The sequence below is a fragment of the Citrus clementina genome, unplaced genomic scaffold (assembly GCF_000493195.1).
Source record: "Citrus clementina cultivar Clemenules unplaced genomic scaffold, Citrus_clementina_v1.0 scaffold_2, whole genome shotgun sequence".
Taxonomy (NCBI): domain Eukaryota; kingdom Viridiplantae; phylum Streptophyta; class Magnoliopsida; order Sapindales; family Rutaceae; genus Citrus; species Citrus x clementina.
The window spans coordinates 21033125-21054211 of NW_006262688.1; positions in this window are offsets into that span (position 1 = coordinate 21033125).

Here is a 21087-nt window from a genome sequence, read left to right on the forward strand (position 1 = left end):
TTTTAAGAAGTTGAAAAGGTAAAAAATTTACTTATTTTTATTGGAAAAACTAATAATGAATAAATTAATGGTTAGACAATATTATTAATTATATCTCTTTAACAATAAGATAACCAATTATAGGTTTTTATATAATAATAATAATAATTAATTATATGATAATTATTAATTAGAGAGATGTCTATTAAGCTTTTCTACCACATATAATTTTTTTAAAAAAAATCTTTATTAATTAGAGAATTATTACTAATACTAAAAAAATTAGACATTTCTAAAATTTAGAATCTTAGGCAACCGTCTTATTCGCCTATACTTAAAGCCACCCATGATTATAATAGGCTTGTGTTAGAAAAAAAAAAAAAAAAAAAAGACCTAACAATGATACTGTTAGGGGTAATGAATGTAATAATAGCTAAAGTTTGGTCCACAAATTTTGGGCTGGGCGTTGGCGGACCAGTGTGGTTGCTTGGGGGCCTATGAGTTTATGTCATTCCTGTGCTGTGGACCCCGGTGCGTTGAGAATCAGTCAATCAACCAATCATGGCAACTGATCCTGGATTCCTAATGATTCGGGGGCTGATTGTGGGTTCTTTCTTCTTTGCATTTTAAACGTCACCGTTTAATGATAAAAAGAAAGGCAGTACAGTCTACAAGTATTATATAAGATTTAATTTTGGTTACCTTTGTCATAAATTGATTATTTTTAAATTTATCTGTCTTATTTTTAAGAACTTCAATTTATCTTAATTTTATTAAAAAGATACAAAATTAGAAAATTTACTCATTTGATCACCTTACAACTTTTAATATAAAAAAAGATTACACTCTAATTTTCTCTTACAATAACATAAAAAAGATTACACTCTAATTTTCTCTTACAATAACAACTATTTACAGAATTCTTAGACCAAAATACCCGTAAAACTAAACAAACAAACCCTCAACTCCTAAGCAACAGCCAAAGCTCTCCACATACGACCAAAACACTCTCCATTTCACCTCTCTCACATTCATAACGTAGTTATTTATCCAACTATCACTCAACCCCCTTTTCACCTATCTCACATTCATCAAACTAATATATTTATTCAAGCATTGAAGATAAAATCAAGCAACAAACTAAAGAATAATAAAAACTTGAGGTTAGTATTTCTTCAATTTTTATTTTTTATTATTTGGTTGGGTTTCATACAAAAGATCAGTTGCTCATTTTATTACAATGTGGGTACATTAAATAGTTAACATGAGGTGACACAACTCAAAAGTGTTATTACTCTTAAGTATAAGAGTGTCAAGTTATAATATAACCCGGTGAGTCCGGGATCGAGCCACATGAAATTTAAAATCTAATAGTTAATTTAAAATAAAGAAAATTAATTGCGGGAAAAGAAATTATTATGAATCAATTTAAACATATGCTAACGTTATGGGGACCACTCTCAATATTCAAACTATAATTTTAATATTCTCTCATTTTTATATTTTGCCTCACTTTTACCAATTAATTATTATATCATTTAATTCTTAACTAACTATGTGTGTGGATAAATATGGAATAAAGTATCTAATGTGCCACAACTGTATTAATGTGTCGACATTATGTCAAAATACCATACAGATCCAAGAGAATCTATAAATTAATATGACATAAAAATAACCAGAAAAGAATAAAATAAATTTAAAAACTCACTTGATAAAGTAATAAATTTGATAGTTTGAAACCTCGAGCTTTACCCTTTACCTCAGCTTAGTAAAATTAGCCACTCATATTGAAAGAAAACACAACACTCTTTTTATTTGATAAACTTTTGAAATATGTTACAAGGAAAATTGATACAGAAGAAAACAAGAAAAGAAAAGAAAGAAAGAAAGAAATTATTCAACTCCTCACTCAGTTCCCTCTTAGCTACAACTCTCTCTCTCGACTTGCTACTCAGCTCCCTGCATCTCTTTTCCTTTTATAGGCAAGCAATGCATCATTCTTTATTTATTTTATTTTATAATATATATATATGTGTGTGTATGTTGAGATGTGTGATGGTCAGGAGGCATAATGGCCTCCTGACCATCACCAACGTGATTGCCCACCTATTCTTTTTATTTATTTATTTATTTATTAATTTATTACATCTCCTCAATGATATATTCAAAATTGCTCCAGTGGTTCTTCTTTGTTCTCGCTTTCAAATCCAATTTCGTCTTTATTCCTGAAAAATATTTACAAGATAAAAATTAACATATTACGAATTAATTTAACATAAAAATTTATTAGGGGAGTATTCATATAAGTTATAAGTGCATTAATCAACACTTCAAGTGAAAAACTAATAATTTTATCATTATTACATGTACACTTTTTACTATTAATCATGAGGTTATAAATTTATAAGTTAGTAAAATTCTGGTAAAATCTAACGAAAATGGGTCTTGAACAATGTTGAAGATGAAACCCAAAATCCAAGCAACAAGTACACGTCGCCCAAGCTTAGAACGACTTGTCGCCCAGGCGACAGGTACTTGTCACCTGGATTTTGGTATCTATTGCCTGGGTGACAAGCACTAGTCGCTTGGATTCTAGTATTCGTTGCCCGGACAATAGGATGCTGCATGTTAGGTGATTAGTGCTCACATCGCCCAACATACAATTGCATGTAATTCGGGTAACGTTTTATGTCACCTAGGCGATAGTGCTACTACCCGAATCACCCAAATTTGTTCATGATTAGTTATTTAATTAATATACGAATATTATTGTTTGGAGTATTATTAATAAAACATTATTATTAGTTTACATCAGGTTAATAGAGTCGATAGTGCTTAAGATATATTTTGATGGGACGTGAAAGACTTTGAAGGATGGTTGTATGGAATATGAGAATGGAAAAGTTACTGTATTTTGTTTCCAAATAGATGTGCGTCACCCAGGCAACATTGTCTGTCACTCGATTTTCCATAAAGTTGTCCATTGCTTGATTTTGTCAAGCGATATACAACTCTCAGGAAAATCAAGCAACGTGTTGTGTTGCCCGAGTGACATCCCTATTGCACACCTATTTTATGCGTACGACAGGCACATTGCCCGGGCAACACAACCTATTGCCCAATTTTCTAGAGAGGTGTGTATTGCTTGATTTTGGTGGCCGCTGAATATGTCAATTGATAATAGGAATATGAAATAATACTACTTTATTGTATGTCTTTTTACAGAATCTCATTCATAATTATATCTATAGCAAACTTCTTCCTAACCAAATCTCCACAATAGCTAAAGTTAAGTGTACGGCCTAACATTAGATAAGACATGTACTTCTCTTTAATGTGATCCTTGTTGTGCTCTTTCTTATATTTTTTAACTTTACCAATCAAGCTTTGTCATTTGCTTGTAGAGAATTTTCCTTGAATAGGTGCCCCAATAAAAGTTGTTGAAATAATCTAAATCATTCACAGCATGCATTATCTCTTTTGTTATTCTCCTTTCAAACGGTCTTACACACAAAACCCTATCTGCGAAACATGATAAGGCAATCCTCAACACATCTGTGTCATCCATGTTAGTGAAATCAAAATCATCAAACCTATTATCTTATTTGTTAAGCTTAAAGTACCTTATTCCACCGAAATATTGATGACGTATTCGCCAACCAAAGTTTTTTTTGTGCAAATTTTCCACATTACAACATTTCAATCCTGTCACTAAGAACCATTCTCAAATAAAGAAACGTAACATATCGTTGCCAATCTTAAACCACATTTTATACTCATCATTAACTTGTTTTCAGGACTAGTCTGAGCAACAAAAAATGTACAAGATTGCTGCTAAATTCAGGATCCCCCATGGCTAGAAAATGACCAAAATTGACTTTTTGAATAGCCCAAATTGAATGTCAGTTAACTTGGTCTGTAAATGTGTGGTCACAAAATTAAATCTGGTTAAATTCATAACACATCCTAGAAAGTGATCCTCGATCGGTATCTTCAGTGACCAGGGATGCATCTGCTTGTCGGACATATCTAAACAATAAATTAGGACAACATTAGTATAAATGTTTAAAAAAAACAAAACTTAAAACATTCGAAAAACTTGGGTAGTTGTTGTCGCCCAGAATGCTGGCAATGCAAGTATATGGGCGACAACATGTATTGCCCAACCAAATTTGGGCAACATCATATACTTGGCTGGGTGACGCAAGCGTGTCGCCCGCATTGCCAAGCCTCTCATGCCATGCATGGCCATTTGGTTGGGCAACGGGGGGAAGCAACATGTGTTGTCCAAGCTTGGCATGTCCAAAACTTTAGGTAACACAGGCAACCATCCATGTTCTTGATTGGCCGGCACACCAACATTCTTTTTAACCTCAAAATAACTTTAAATTTAGATCAATAATTCCTTAGAGGCATTTAAACAAACGCTTGGTGTGCCATTTATTAGATAGGGAGATTGCCAATTTCCCCCCTACATTAATCAACATATATCATTTCCCCCCTTGTTGTTTTTATAATGACCAAAAACCCCCCGATAGCATAAGTTTACAATATTACCCTTATTTTCAACTACTCTTTTATTTATATTTATTATAAATTAAATAAATCACATGAATAGAAACTAAATAAAAAATTAAAGATTAAAAACAAGAAATATATGTTTTGATATGAGCAAAAAAATTAACAATAATTTTTTTTTCTTGTACTTATTTATTTTGTGAAAATTTTCTTATAGTAAATATATAATAGAATTATTATAAAATGATAAAAAAAATTATTATAAGAAAACTTGAATGACAAATAAAAATTTATTATAAGATAAATAATAAAATATTTTGCCTATACTTTTTACATTTAATTGTAAAATATTACAAAATGTTTATTATAAGAAAATGTTCACAAAATAAATAATTACAAGAAAAAAAATTTATTATTAATTTTTTTACTCATATCAAAACATATATTTCTTTTTTTAATACTTAATTTTTTTATTTAGTTTCTATTCATGTGATTTATTTAATTTATAATAAATGTAAATAAAATAGTAGTTGAAAATAAGAGTAATATTGTAAATTATGCTGTCATGGGGGTTTTTGGCCATTATAAAAACAGCAGTGAGGTAAATGGTATATGTTGATTACTGTAGGGGGGAAAGTGGCAATCCCCCTTTAGATATATTAATCTTAAGAAAACTCTAATATTTTCATATCCAATACATATCTTAATGATTAACTATGATCAATGATCAATCAACCAAGCAATTTAAACAAAATTTAATCTAAATTATTAATAAATAAAAGAAAGTACCTAAACCACTGAAACCGAAAGTGAAGGAACTTGTTGAAATCAAACTATAACTCACACAAATCGCAGCCGGAAGTGAAGGAAATTACTAGAATTCAAGAAACACCGGAAGTAAAGGAACTCCCACATGCATAGTTGGGGTGATGGGACATGTTTTTAGGCGGTGTTGGGCGAAATATTTTATTTGTATAGTTTTAAAAATTTAGGGAATATTTTGATCTAAGAACCTTGTAAATGGTTGTTAATTGTTATTGTAAGAAAATATGGAGTGTGGTTTTGTTTTTATATTAAAAGTTGGAAGGTGGTCAAATGGATAAATTTTCCCAAAAAAATTCATCAATCCACTTTCAATTTTTCCTTATCTTATAATTAAATATAAGAATAACTTTAAGTTTTTAAACATAAGGAGGGCAATCTATAAGACCAATCTACCTTACAGATTCTGTAAGTGCCTGTGAGTTGACAAGAGGATATATGGATGCGTGGCACGTGGACGGCGGATGGAATGGGAGATTATATATGGAACCAGCCATTCTGGTTTTATTCCTGTGACAAAATGAATGCATTCCCGATTGCTGACCGGTAACCCATCACTGAAATTGGTCAAAAAAATTAGACTGATGGGCCGTGTATTGAAAGTCTAAATATTTGTAGTTTGATAGTGGAAAAATGTTGGTGGTTATAGGCTTTCAGCGTATCGAATTATTATTTAGACTCATGCAAATAGCAAGTAAGGCGACGTTGCATCTCGTGCAATAGTATGGTGTGAAAAAACCCCTCCAAAATATTTTCTCACTTTGGATCCACGGTGTGTGGTCCAGTTTAAGCAATCGCGCGCAGTTGCCTCGGAGGTAGTATGACCTAAACTGTCTTTTTTTACCGACACCAACCTAATTAAAATACAATTAATTCTGTAAATTTCACCAGCCATGTATCTTTTTGTTACTTCTCACATGTTGCACGTTAACCATTAAAGCCGGTTTCCCCATGCTTTGGGTTTTTTTTCCCCTTATTTTTTTAACCGTTGCCAACCCTCCATCTTTCTCTATCCACATTCAACGATTGAGATTACAGGTCTGTTACTTACAGAATCTGTAAGGTAGACAGGTCCTCTATAGATAGTCAGTTCAGAGGAGATAATGCTTTGAAATTTACCCATTATACAATTGTCTTAGGACGAGGGTTGGTAGAGTTATTGTCGGTGGTAAATGGTAGCCAGTAAGCGGCCAACTGCTCGCCAACCAAAGCCTAGACCCAAGTCAAAATTCAAAAAGCCAAGCCGATGGGCCAATGCTGTTGCTAGGGCAGCGCCAGAGTCCAGTTTACTGCATGTAGGTCAATTCACGCACTAAATGATAATTTAAGCTTCATTATGTAGCTTAAAAGGAGAAAGTCGAGGACGTCGGTTCATGAAACCGTCAATATGTTTGGTAGTGAAATGTTTCATCCCACGAGCACGACCTCAAATTTATACATAACAACTTGCATGGATAGAGTAGGGTCTTGAGGAACGTGTGATCTTTGTTTCTTCTGTTGAAGGAGTGCTATGCTATCATTGAGTTTCAATAAAGATCCCATGTTGCTTCCCGTCCTGGATACAACAAATACGTCGGCTGCTTGAGTCCACATTATCCAAAGTTGTCATCCATTTCCTATATATAAATACTTGTGCCTGTTTAATAATAATACTATTATTATATATGTGTATATTACCTGCCGCCTAGCTGTGACTTGACTTGGAAACCTAACAACTTTATAATATTAATTGGACCTACACATTTATGTTTCTTCAACTATTCAAATCATTGCGTGCGTAATTAACTAAATGAAATCGTTTAGACAAAGTTCAAATTTGAAATTCTTGGAGATATTCTTTAAATTACTGGAGCCAATTGTTATGTTTAAAAAGACAATTATGCAGTGTGTAGGTTTAATGTCAAATTTGCATGGGCTTCCTGATTTGGTTAAAAAAAAAGAAAAAAAAATTGGTGATTGCATGGGGAGATCTTTAGTCGGTGATGATATCCGTTGGTCGGCTCAGGAACTTTATTAATTTTTGTAATGTTGACTCTTTACAACTTTTATATATACATTTTAAGATTTTTTTACGATGTTGTATGATTTTTTATAGCATTAATAATTGTAGTGTTCTAGATTTTTAATTTAAATATTTTAATCTCTATTATTAGTTTAATTAAGTGGAACAATAATTAGTTAATTAACAAGTAATAGGTAATCTTTAAAATTAAGTAGATGAATTCAAATTAAATAGAAATACTTACGAATTTAATGTGAAAAGAGAGAGGTTGTGATCTATTATAACTTTTTTTTTTGGTTAAGTTATAAATAATCTTTTTAACTAGTTTGTTAACTATACAATATTATTAAAGAATTTATATTTTTTATTCATACAAATATTTTACATTGTTGATCAAAATCGAAAGGTTTACATTTGTTACATTTTTGATACTGTAGGAAAATAAACATCACCGACAAACCCTTTATTTATTTGTGATTGTGGCTTGTTTTGTTCGAAAATTCTATTTTTAAAGGTATTCCTGATTTATATTTACGGGAGACTGCCAGTTTCTCTTTTTCTGAAATCAACATAAACCACTTACCCCTTATTGTTTTCATAATATTCAAAAGCTTTTAGCACCAAAAATACTTAAGGAAAAAAAGGGATAGATAGGCTATTTGCTTTATTTTTTTTTAGGAATGTAAAATATATATTCGTTATAAAAATATGTGTGTGGCTTGAATAACAAAAAGTACAAAAAAAAAATATCTTGTCATTAATTTTTATTCACACTGAAACATGTATTTCTTATTTTTATTACTTATATATTTTTTTAATTTCTATTTATATGATTCATTTAATTTATAATAAATGTGAATAAAAGTATATTTTTATGATTTACCATAAAATTATACTGCATGTAAGGGGCATTATTAGCTATTATGAAAACAATAAGGGAATAAATGGTATATAAACGGATAAGCTCACTACATTTAGTGTAACTTACAGCTATAAAAAAAATCACTTATTGATCCACTTGACCTCCTTACTGTGTTAATTTTGTATTGTTTTACTTAATTATAAAGTAAAATAAATACAACTTAAGAGAACCCTACTTTCAAATAATTGCTAAAACTTTGATGGGGTTTGGTGTTTCTACTGAAATTATTTATTCTTTTCGTTTTCAGAACAAGATGCTCCACATATTTCATAATTGGTACTGGGGTTGCAGACAAGAACACTCGATAAGAAACGTCTACAATTTTTTGCTTGTTAGATATGGGGTCTTCAATCAGATGGACATGCAATGGCCCAAACGCCCAAATCCAATGGCCCAGGCTATTTCTCACAAATGAGCATCGGCTCTGCAGCAATGTGATTTATTTAAATCAATTGTCATTTCTTGTTAAGAAACAAGACAGCAAGACATTTCAATGTGATGCACTGATGTTGCTTGATGATATCTCAGTATCAATAGTGAGATGAACGATTAGATGAAATCCATCGGTTCATAATAATTAATTAAAATTAAGTAAAATAATAAAATTTATTGGGTAAAAAGAATTTCACTAGTTAAAAAAGATTAGATTGAGATATTTTACTTATTAAATAAGGCAGAGAGCACCAAAAAAAAAAAATTACTTTTATGTGATAGTATTCTAACAAATCACAACTCCTTTTATTTTTTAAATACTAACTAGGCAACCCGAGAAGGGTGGTGAATTGGGATATTAAAATTTAAGCTAAGAAAATCATACAACAATCCAATCTAATGCCTTAATAAATTCGAAAATAATAAATTCCATGAAAGCACAATAATAAATGAGTAAGGGAAGAGAAAACAAACACAATAATTTTTACGTGGTTCGGTAATCTCCGCCTACGTCCACACCTCCAAGCTCATCAGGCTTAAGGATTTCACTAAGCTAGCCTCTCAAGGCTTCAAACGCTTACAATTGACTTCCAAGGTGTCAATGGACTTTTACAACAAGAGATTATCGTCAATCTCTTAACCCAAGTGTATCCCAACGCTTACAACCTCTCAAGGATAAATATTACAAATGAATTTTCTCTCACACGATGTGTTTGATTGCAAATGAATTCTCAATATGTGAATCAAAGAAATAAAAACAAGTTCAAAGCTCAATAATAATTTTATGCTCAATGATAACTCTTGGATCTCTCTTTGTTTGAATTGGATTGAGCTTATTTATAGTTGGAGTTGAAAACTAGTCATTATTGACTTTCTGCACACTGTCGGATCGCCGTTAACTAGATGTCGGATCGCCATTTTGACTGGTCAATATGACTGTTGGGCTGATTTTTCAAATTGTCGGATCACCGTTTAGGTCCAGAGGCTAATCTTCAGTTCTGTTAGATATCGGCGAGCCGTTTATTACAATTGTCGGATCGCCGTTTAGGTCCAGAGGCTAATCTTCAATTCTGTTAGATGTCGGCGAGCCGTTATCAAGATGTCGGATCACCGTTTTCTACAGTAACTGCTACAGTGAAATATTTTTTAAATTTATCGTTTGACCCCAAAACTTTATAAAACTATATTACGACCCAAAATGTTATAAAATTTTACAAATAGGTCCAATTTCATAATTTCTAAATAATGTTTTGTTAATCCCAAAACTTTCTGAAATTATGGTATAACCAAAAATGCTATGACACTTTTCAAAATAAGTCCTTTTCTAAAATTTCAAGCAATACTTGTTTATTTCAAAGTTTTCAAAATTCTTTCAATTAAACCATAAACTTTGAAAAACAACCAATTTCATAAAATCATTTTTCCATTAAATATGAAACATTTATAATGTGAAAATAATGATTTATTTAAAAAGAATAAAAACAATCAATTTCATAAAATCATTTTTCCATTAAATATAAAACCTTTATAATGTAAAAATAATGATTTATTTAAAATGTATAAAAAATAATTTGAGCTTAAAAGATTTATCATTCTTAATCTTGTTTGTTATCATCAAAATCAACATTATAGAAACATATATGTTAACAATCTCCCCCTTTTTGATGATGACAAACATTTCATGTATTTAAAGAATGATTCCACAAATTGCTCCCCCTTCTTGTTTGTTATCATCAAAATCAATATTATGGAAACATATATGTTAACAATTTTCTCTATTCAAATATAGACAAAATAAGTTATACTAATATACTGCAATATTATATTTGCATTAGAAATTAGAGCCATAGATTCGTTCACATATGTCAATTCATTCATAATTTTGTTCTAAATGCATTAATAGATTATTTTAGATTTCTCGATACATCATTCATGATTAATTTATTATTAAGTTTTTAAATTATAATCTCTAAAAATAAAATCTATTAACTATTCATATAGTTGACGTTTAAACAAACATACGAGTAAAAATTGAAAAAAAATTATATTTCACTTATAAAAATTATCTTCATTAGATTTTTTTTTTTACAATAAACTTTAAAAAAACTACAAAGAATAATTTTTTGTTTCAAAAAATGGGGTTTGATTGAGTTTACCGAATTTTCGGTAATCTTAAAAGTTTGGTCAAAAAGCTCAACTCCTTGAATCTTTTAATTTCTCATTTGGTATCATAGCCATTGCTTCCTCAATCTCTAGTTCGATCGCAGGTGTTAGCTTCAATTCGAGGAAATGGATCTAACATATTACTGTGTCAATACAATACATTTTGATATAATTTATTGATTCCTCCAATAACTTATTGCATTTTACCATTCAATGATATATATATATATATATTTTTTGTTCAGATTGTATAATTACAACTTATTGATAATTTGTATTATATTTCAAATTCATTCATATGGCATGGTTATAATAATCTTTAACACCCTGCTTTATGGCTCCCACGACGAATATTTTTCGCGCACATAAATAACGTCTTAAAAAAAAAAATGGAGAGACGATTTTTGAGGTGCAATCATGTTACTCCAAATTTTTAAATTCACCACACACGTGGATAATGTTATGCTTCTAGTTCTAGAACTTGTATTTCATTATTCATTATGAGGTCTAGACTACGTTGGCCCATTAAGATCTAAATGGGCTTGAAACGTTGCCACAGAAACATAAACCTAGCTTTCATCAGAAGAAATGATTAATATAAAAATTAACGTCTATATATTATAGAGGAGTGCTAGAGACAGTCGCTAGCTTCTTCTTTTACCACGTGTCTCATTATTTTGATATTTGTGTAATTTTAATTTAATATTAAAATATTGATAACTTTTAATTTTATTTTAAGGGAGTACCTAAGTTACGACCAATGTATCTTACGTTTTTTGTCTTTTTCTTCTTTGGTTAATTTCTTTTGGGTCCTTTTAACTTTTAACTTTTATAATTGTGGATGTATTTGACTTCTTCCATCCCTTCTACACCTATTTCTCATTCTTTCTAAGGTTTTGTTTATTTCTTTAAATAACATTACATGGTTATCAAATTCATATAAATCTATAATTTCAGAGTAGATTTCTGGTCCTAAATTTATTATTCCTATTCTTTCTTGTTCTAGTAATTCTATTTTCTGACTTATTAGATTTATGTATATATTTAATATGTTTTCCCATCCTAAAATCATGTGATCTATACAATCTGCTAATTCATGTATTATATTAAATGCATGTTGATTATGATTCATAATGCTTCCCTCTTATACCAATATATTAGAAATTTTATAATTTCATCTATAAACTTCATTTTCTTTTCTATTAATATTTCTCCTCTTATTGTGTCTATATGCCTTTCTCTAAGTTCTTCTGTTAATTCGAGTTCTATGTTTCTTATATTATTCTTATCAATTTTTAAAGCCATTATGAGATTTTTTATTTCTTCTTTATCATATACTTTTAAAGTATATAAGTTGTTAACTAATGTTTGTATCGGATCCATTAATTAGTTTTATAAGAAGTAAAATATCATCAAGATTTTAATTAGTAAGAGTTATGATTCTGGTTATGGCTCTGATACCATCTTGTACGTGTGTACCAAAAAAAAAAACAAATATTACAAATAATTAAACAAATTAAACAAATAAAATAATCAAATATTCTGAATGGTTAAACAACTTCTATTTTTCTTATTCTAAGATTAAAATAACGGACATATATATATATAGTTGATTAAACATATCACTTGTAATTAAAAAGTACGTGGCGTTGACAAGATGAAGAGATCCTTGGCAATTCAGCCAAGATATTTAATTCTCCTTTGGACCAGTAGCCCGCACACCTTGGTTTCCAGCCTATATACTTTTTTCAACTTATAATTCAATTTCTTCATTATCTGAATTTTCTATGTAATTTACATATGATGGTCCAGCCTCTCTATTTTCATTTTCTATATAAGCCAGAGCTATATCAATTCCTTGTTCTATTGTCATCATAATTATGTTATGCTTTAGATTTTTTGATTCGATATAGTTTATTATTTTCCGCTTTATTTCCTATGGGAGTTCTAATGAAAATACCGCTAACAGATCTACGGTTCTAACAAGATCTCTTTTACTTAACAAATATGAATCTTGTTTATATGATCCTAAATTAAAGTCTATTATCATCATAAAATTGTTATATGTTATTCTAGTATTAGGATCTAACATACATTCTTTAGACTCGCCTAAATAAAATCTATGATTCATTTTACAGAAAAGAACAACCAAAAATTTGTTTCATTTTATGCTCTTCCTCCATAAATCTCCTCATCATTGATTATCAACAAACTTCCACCAAAGATAAGGTTTGAGAATTATTACCTAGCTTATCCTTATTTCCTTGCCTTCCAATCCTTTTCCAGTGACCTGCAGCCTGGTTGTCCTTATTCCCTCAACGGCCTTCTTGCTTCAACGGGATCAGTGGACTCGATCGGCCTTACTGTATGGATTTTGATCGATAGGCTTAGAAATGTTGAATAAGTTTAAGTTTCTCTTTCCTCTCTATAGGGTTATTTGTTTTTGATCAGTGATGCCTTGATTTAGGAATTAGAGCTGTAGAGTTGTTTAGTTTTTTATTTTTCAGAGGATTCATATGCTAAGGAAAGACACTGAATTATGGTGAATGATAAGCTCTTAGAGCTTATTGCTTTTATTTATATTCGAAGTTACTTTGAATTTATGATTACATTTTTGCCCTTCTATTATTGGGCTTTTACATTATTGTTACATTTTTGCCCTTGTATTATTGGGCTTTTACATCACTTCTTTACATCTATCAAGCATCTTGTTGTAGCTTTATCACGTCCCTTATCTTGCCAAGCATCTTTATCTAATTTTGTCTTGTTGTAGCTTTATCAAATGTCTTCCATCACAGCTTTATCTTATCTTGTAGCTTTATCACGTCCCTTATCTTGCCAAGCATCTTTATCTTATTTTGTCTTGTTGTAGCTTTATCAGATGCCTTCCATCACAGCTTTATCTTATCTTGTTTTATGTTGTCGGCCACAGCTTGTCTGTCATTGCTTTATGTCCATGAGTTGGTAAGCCTGCTCCATGGTTTTACTACTACTGGGAAAACAAATAGTACTTATTTCGTTGATGAAGTCTAGTAACAAATTTGAAGGTGTATGACCATCCTCAGAAGTTATAAGGATGTAATTCTGAAATTTAATAATGGATCTGAAATTTCTTTTATACAAATCTTTAGCTATGCTCCATATGGCCTTTATTCTTCTGGCTCTTCGTGTTTTGATCGAAGATTCATTTATATGAGGAACATTTGTATATTCTGTTCCTACTTCGACTTTAAAATTGTTTGTAAGATGACCTACAGAAATCATATAGAAAGCCTGGTATTCTACATTCTGATAGTATTCTGGGCTTATGGTGTAAAATTTCAAGTATATGGGTCTTTTTTGGGCAAACCTTGAGACTTCTTTTATCAATAAATCATCAAGGCTGGCTATTTCTCGAAGGTCTATATCGGGATATACTAAGTCTAAATAGCCATATTTTGCTATTTTCCCAACAAGGAGTGGGTCTACTCCTTTTGTAACAATCATCCTAGGGTACATATTTTTTCCAAGTGCTTTAAAAATTGTATTATTATGAGAACAAGTGGAATATACCCATGTAGAGAATTGTTTATACTCTTCTTCTTTTGGATTTAGGGGTTTCTCCTCTTCTTCTATGTAAGGATTGTTTATTTGAATAAACTTTTTTAGAGTGTCTGATTTTGGTGACTCAACTTCTATGGATATGGTTTTATTTAGAACTGGGTCAGAGATTGGTTTATCTTCTCTGAAGGGTCCACTACTGCTTCCTATATTTGGGTTTATTTCTATTGGGCTCGTGTTTATAGAGAGCGCCTTTGTTAAGTCCTCTATGTATGACTCTAACAAATGTACTCCTTTCTCATGAGCCTCAGAAGCCTATTTTATGTATTGTATTGCATCAATTATGTCAGATGCTTCAGCCTTGAGTCTTTGTATCTTGGCTTTTATTTTTCCGATAATTCTATTTGCTTCGGGATTCATTCTCCAAATTTTATGTTCCTGCTTAAAAAGTCTGCAAGGAAATTGTTAGTCCCTTTTATATGTACTATCTTAAAATTGTAATAAGACAGATAAACTTGCCATCTATGTAATCTTCTATATTGAGGTTCATTCGGTAAAATTTTATTAATAAGAGAACTTACTTGAGAGTTATCTGTTTCTACAATAAATTATTTTTGAAGTAAAAATAATGAGAATTTTTTAATTCCTTTGTATATTGCAAGGAGTTCTTTTTCATGTACTGGATAATTGATTTGTGCCTGATTAAATGTTCCATTTGTGTATCGACAAATTTCATTTATATCAGTTTTCAGAATTGCTCCCCAGTATAAATCTGATGCATCTGTTTGAATTAGTAATTTATCTTTTTCATTAGGTAATCTTAATGCTGGGAGGTTTTTACATTCTTGTTTTAAATTTTTTACAGTTTCTGTATGTTCTTCACTCCATCCTCTAGTATTATTTTTTCTTAGTAATTTCTGGAGTATATTTCTTTTTTTTGCTAGATCTTTTATAAATCCTTCTGCATAATTTAAACAACCTAAAAATTTTTGTATTTGTTGTTTATTTTCTAATTTATCTGGAAATTCGATTATTTTTCTTCCTATATGGCTCTGAAGTCTAATACCTTATTTGTCGAGTATCATTCCTACAAATTCTATTTTCTTATGTTCTATAACTGGTTTCTTACTAGATAATACTATACCTTCCTTAATACATATATTAACAAATTCCTTTAAATGGTGCCTATGTTCTTCTACTGTTTCTGATGCTATTAATATATCATCAACATATACTATAATATAGTTATAATTTCTAAATATTTTATCCATTCTACTTTGGAAAATTTGAGGGGCATTTTTTAGTCCAAAGGACATTACTAACCATTCATAATGACCTTGTGGGGTGCTAAAAGCTGTATAAAGAATACTATTTTCTTCCATTTTTATTTGCCAAAATCCTGATTTACAGTCGAATTTTGAATAATAGGTCTTATTTTTTACAAGATTTATTAATACCTCTTTATTAGGGAGAAAATATCCATCAAATTTTGTATATTTATTTAGTTCTTTATAATTTATTACCATTCTTGCTTTTCCTCTAACTTGTTCTGCTCTTTTCCTGACCATAAATGCTGGGCTGTTATGTGGGCTATTGCTACTCCTAATGAGTTTTAAATTTAATAGCTCTTTTATTTGGATTTTGAATTCTTCTCTATCTTCTTCTGTATACATCATGGGTTTTAATCTTATGATTCTATTTTCAATTAATTTTATTTTTGCTTTAGGATGATCTGGTTTCCATAATGCTAACGGATTTTCTCTATAAACTTGTTCAAGTTGTGACCTTATTGTTTCTAGTTGTATATTGTAACTCTGACCTTTTTGTATTAAATAATATTTTTCATAAATGTACTTATCACCACGCTGGGCTGGCTGAACTCTGTAGGGTCGAAATTCACGAGGGATTCGTAAAATATGATTACAAGGGGTTTTTAAGGTGATCATGTATGTAGTTTGTTGGTAATATTGGAATTGTTGTAGAAAATCATTGCCTAAAAGTATATCACAATCTAGATTATTATATTGAAAGATTTGGTTAATACGAATTATTTTACTGCCTAATAATATTTCAAAGTTTAATATAGATTGATTTACCTGTTGTTTATCGCCAGTGATTCCTACAATTTTTAATTTTTCATTTGATTTCCATTTATTGGATAAAAAAGATTTCATAATAGTTATTTCACTACCTGTGTCAATTAAAGCACAAGTATCTATATCTTTTTCTGTTATATTTATTTGTATATAGCCAGACATAGGATATTTTACATAAGTTTGTTTTAACATGTGTCACAAACTATTCTTTGACCTTGTATAAGGAAAGTTATTTTATTTGGTTCAATTTTGTAATATTCTAAATCACTTAAAAAACTATTTCCTAGTACTATATGTTTTTCTGGATCTGTAGTCATAAATGAATCTATATAACAAGGTACTATTATTTTAAGTCCTTCTATTATTACAGGGACTTTGACTTCTTGTTTACAAATATGTTTATTACCATTGAAATCAGTATATTCATAAGGAATTTCTTTTTCTTTTACTAAAAGTCCTTTATTTTTAGTATGGTTCATATAATTATGGCTGGTACCCGTATCTATTAATATAAGTATTTTTGTTGTATAATCTATTCCATTAAAGTATTGACCTAGTATTTTTATTACACTATTAGTAGGTATGGATCTAACTATTTGTTTATTAGTGCTTAATCTTCTAGATGAACTTCCTCTTATTAGAGTTCTTCCTGCAAAACTTATAGGAATTATAGAGTTTTCATTATTATTATCTAAAAATGGTTTTCTATCATCTATTTTTAATTCATAATTAATAGGAATTTTGTAATCTTGAATTACAGGTTCTATAAATGTTGCTATATCTTCACAATCCTTATTAATTTCTATATAAGGTTTATTTCCATATATTTCTCCATAATTCGAATTACAAAAACTATACAAAGCTGAGTAGTGTATTGTCATTATTCTATTTCCTTCTTTCATTAGGTTTTTCTTTAGTAATTTAAAATGTAAACTTAATGTTTCATCTATATTTTTATCTTTTATATGTACACAGTATCTAGAGTGGCAGGTAAATAATAATTTAGTGTAACATAAATTCCCTTCTACTGTCCCTAAATGTCCTATGCCAGGGTCTGTAAATCTTTGGTCATGTAATGATAGAACTATGGGGCTATCTATTCCTTCTTTGAAAAGAGATTTTATTAAGATTTGGATTTCTGCCAAATATACATATTGAATTTTTTCTTTGATTGATTCACTTTTTATTTTTCTTAATGCTAAGTCTATTGACCTTTTATTAAGCAAACTAAATCTAATATTTCCTTCAGCTTGTGTAATTGTTACAGCTTTTTCTTGTTCATAATATTCATGTAGTATAATTCTTTTTCTTTTAAATAGATCTCTAAATCTATGCAGTATTCCATATTCTGGTTTTTCCATATTTAATTTTAAAAGTTTATTATATTTTTCTTTATTAAAAGTGGCTACAAGACTATATCCACTTTTATTTTCCTCTTTTTCTATCTCTTCTATTTCTTCTATTCTTTCATTTTCCATTTTTTCTTCTTTATTCGGATTCATCTTCTGATTTTTCTACCATGTAAACTTCTTTTCCATCATATTCTGAGAGATCACTTATTTCTTCTAAATCACTTTCTATATTTTCAAAATCTTCCTTTAAAAGCCTAACTTTCTTTTTTGTACAATCTGTACTGATGTGTCCCATTTCTCCACAATTCCAACATTTACATTTGGTTTTATCTAATATTTTTCTTTGGTTTTTATATTTTCTTTTATAATATTTTCTTCCTACTTTTTTATATTTTCGTTTAAAATTATTATATTTCTTATATCTTTTTTCTTTTTTGTAAGATTTTCTGTGCCGTTTATGAGGTGCATAACATCCCCACTGAGTAGGCATTTCTGTTTTTTCACAACATATTTTTGTAATATTTTTACTCTTTTTTATTAGATTTCTTTGAATACATATTTCACTTAACCTTGTATTTAAAAATCTTATTCTAGATCCTAGTGTGTCTGGGAGTCTATTTTCATTATTACTAGTATATTTTTCATATTCATTAGTAAAATATCCATTCCAAGGGTAATGAAGTTTCGAATAGTATAAATTTTTATAAATATTTTGGTCTTCATGACTCATAAATTGGGTATAATAATATTTAGAAAATTCAAAAATTCACAAGTATATTCTTTGACAAAACACATATTACAAATTGTTAAATTTATTAATTTCATTCTTGCTTCTAACTTATCACGTTTTGACTCATTTTCTGAATTTTGTAACCAATCTTCTCCTAAGAATTCACTAGCAATATATTCAATTATTCTTTCAATTCCTAATCCTTTGTTTCTTCCTAATGCTATCTTGGTTGAATCCTTTATTAATTCTTGTGTATCCTCACTTAATCCTTTCCACCAATTAAATACATTTCCTGAGAAGCTTGCTATTAAAATATCAGCAAATATATTTATTTTTTCTTCTTCTGTTTCAACATTCCAATCTTCTCTTGATCCATTAAACAGAAAAAATAATTTCATTTGCATTCCCCATTCTACTAAGGCCTTTCGGGGATCTGTTTTGCAGTGTAAATCTAGAAATGTGCCTGCATTGCTTATTGGTAATAAATGGTCATTATTAGGTTGGTATTCTTTTTTCCATTGGTGATTTTTGGTAGGTGGATAATATTCAAAAAATGGTCTATTTTCCTTTTTATTTGTTTCATACCTATGGCTTGGTTCTGCCACATTAGGTTTCATTTCTGGTCCTCCAGCAACATTCATTTTTATACAATATTCTCTTTCAAATTCTTTCAAATCACTTAGATTTATATCACTGAATTTTTCAGTTAATTCTTCTAATGTTTCATCCATTAATCTGTATCACTAAGTGATGTTTCTTTTATTTCTAGTTTTTCTTTACCTTTTTCTTTAGTTTTTAGTTCTGCTTTCAATTTTTCTGTTTCTTCTAGTATTTTTGGGTATTGAGTCTTTACGAACCAGTCATCATAGCTGCCTGGTTGAGGTTTTTGTATAGGTTCTTTAAAGCTTGTTCCAATTATTCCAGATTTTAGTATTTCAAATTTTTCTACTTTTTTATTTTTCTTCTGACTTAATTGGATTACAGATAATTCTATTTTTATTTTTCCTATTTCTTGTTTAATTTCTTTTATTTCTTCTTTAAGATTTAAAAGTATTTCTTTTAATTCAATTAGTGTAGTTTCCATAAAAATTAGGGGTTTTTATTGATATTGTCTCTCTCAACGTAACATAGAGGTAGCCTTATTTTAATATCATATCTTTATACTGAATGAATTTACCAGAATATCCTCATCCTCTCCCTCCCTCCAACTGTTTTTCTTCTTTTTCTCCTCTGCCCGCTGCAACTTCTTCTTCATTTTTTTCATCAATTTCTTTTCTTTCTTTTTTATTTTTTGAAAGCTTAAAAAAATAAAAAATTCTGATATGTTTTTTTTTTGGGTGTACACGGTCATAACTACATGATTAAGATAATTTTGTTATTTATTTTTTCAAATAGAATATTTTTTAAATTTTACTTTTACGATTCACCCAACTGAAGATTGAATTTCCGGTGAGCCTAATGCAAAATCCTCTACTAAATCATCCATCACTATCCTCATTTCCGTAGGTTAGAAAAGAAATTGATGAAAAAAATGAAGAAGAAGTTGCAGTAGGTATAGAGGAGAAAAAGAAGAAAAACACTTGGGGGAGGGAGAGGGTGAGGATATTCCGGTAAATTCGTTCAGTATAAAGAAATGTTACTAAAATAAAATTAAAAGTTATCAATATTTTAATATTAAATTAAAATTACACAAATATCAAAATAGTGAGGCACCTGGCAAAAGAAGATGCTAGTGACTGATAAGGGCGGCTGTCGCTAGCACTCCTCTGTATTATCTGCAGAGTAATAATGTGATTTAAGTTCGGCAGCCACTCTTTTTAAATACGATTTTCCACACAAAATCTTAAGCATTACATCATATTTATTCTATTGGTTAAAATCATTATTAACGTGGATAATTTTTCCACTAAAAATATAATAATGATAATAAACAGTGGACTCCAGCCTTCTCTCAAGTGCTGCACTATGGGCTATAGAGCTGCAAATGATAAAGAAGCCCAAATTATAACTATTAGAAACTAATTTCTATTTTGAGATGAATCTAAAAACTCATAAGTAAATAAAATCCATTCTATGTATTAAAAAAAAAATTCATTCTACCAAAAAGAGTAAAATATTGTACACTTCTAATTCTTTATGGAAAATTATTTATATTAATTATAACTTACTTTAATTTTATTTGTATTATATTTGAAATTTATTCCCATCATATATGTGAGTTGTGCATTTACCAATTATTGATTAAAATGGGCTAAAATCATAATGAGAAATGAAGAATGAGAGACATAATAAATTGTTATTCTTGCTATAGACATTAAAATCGAAATAAATTATACTGCTGTTAATATTTTTTTTTTTGGAGTCAAAATAAACTGTTACAATTATTACTAATAATAAATAAACAACAACATCGACAAAACAGGACTTTAAAAACATAGAGTGTTGAACGAGATTTTCTTTTATAGGCTGGCCCTACCATGCGGTGGACTATATTCCTCGATCTAGGTGTATCACCTCCACCTACTTGC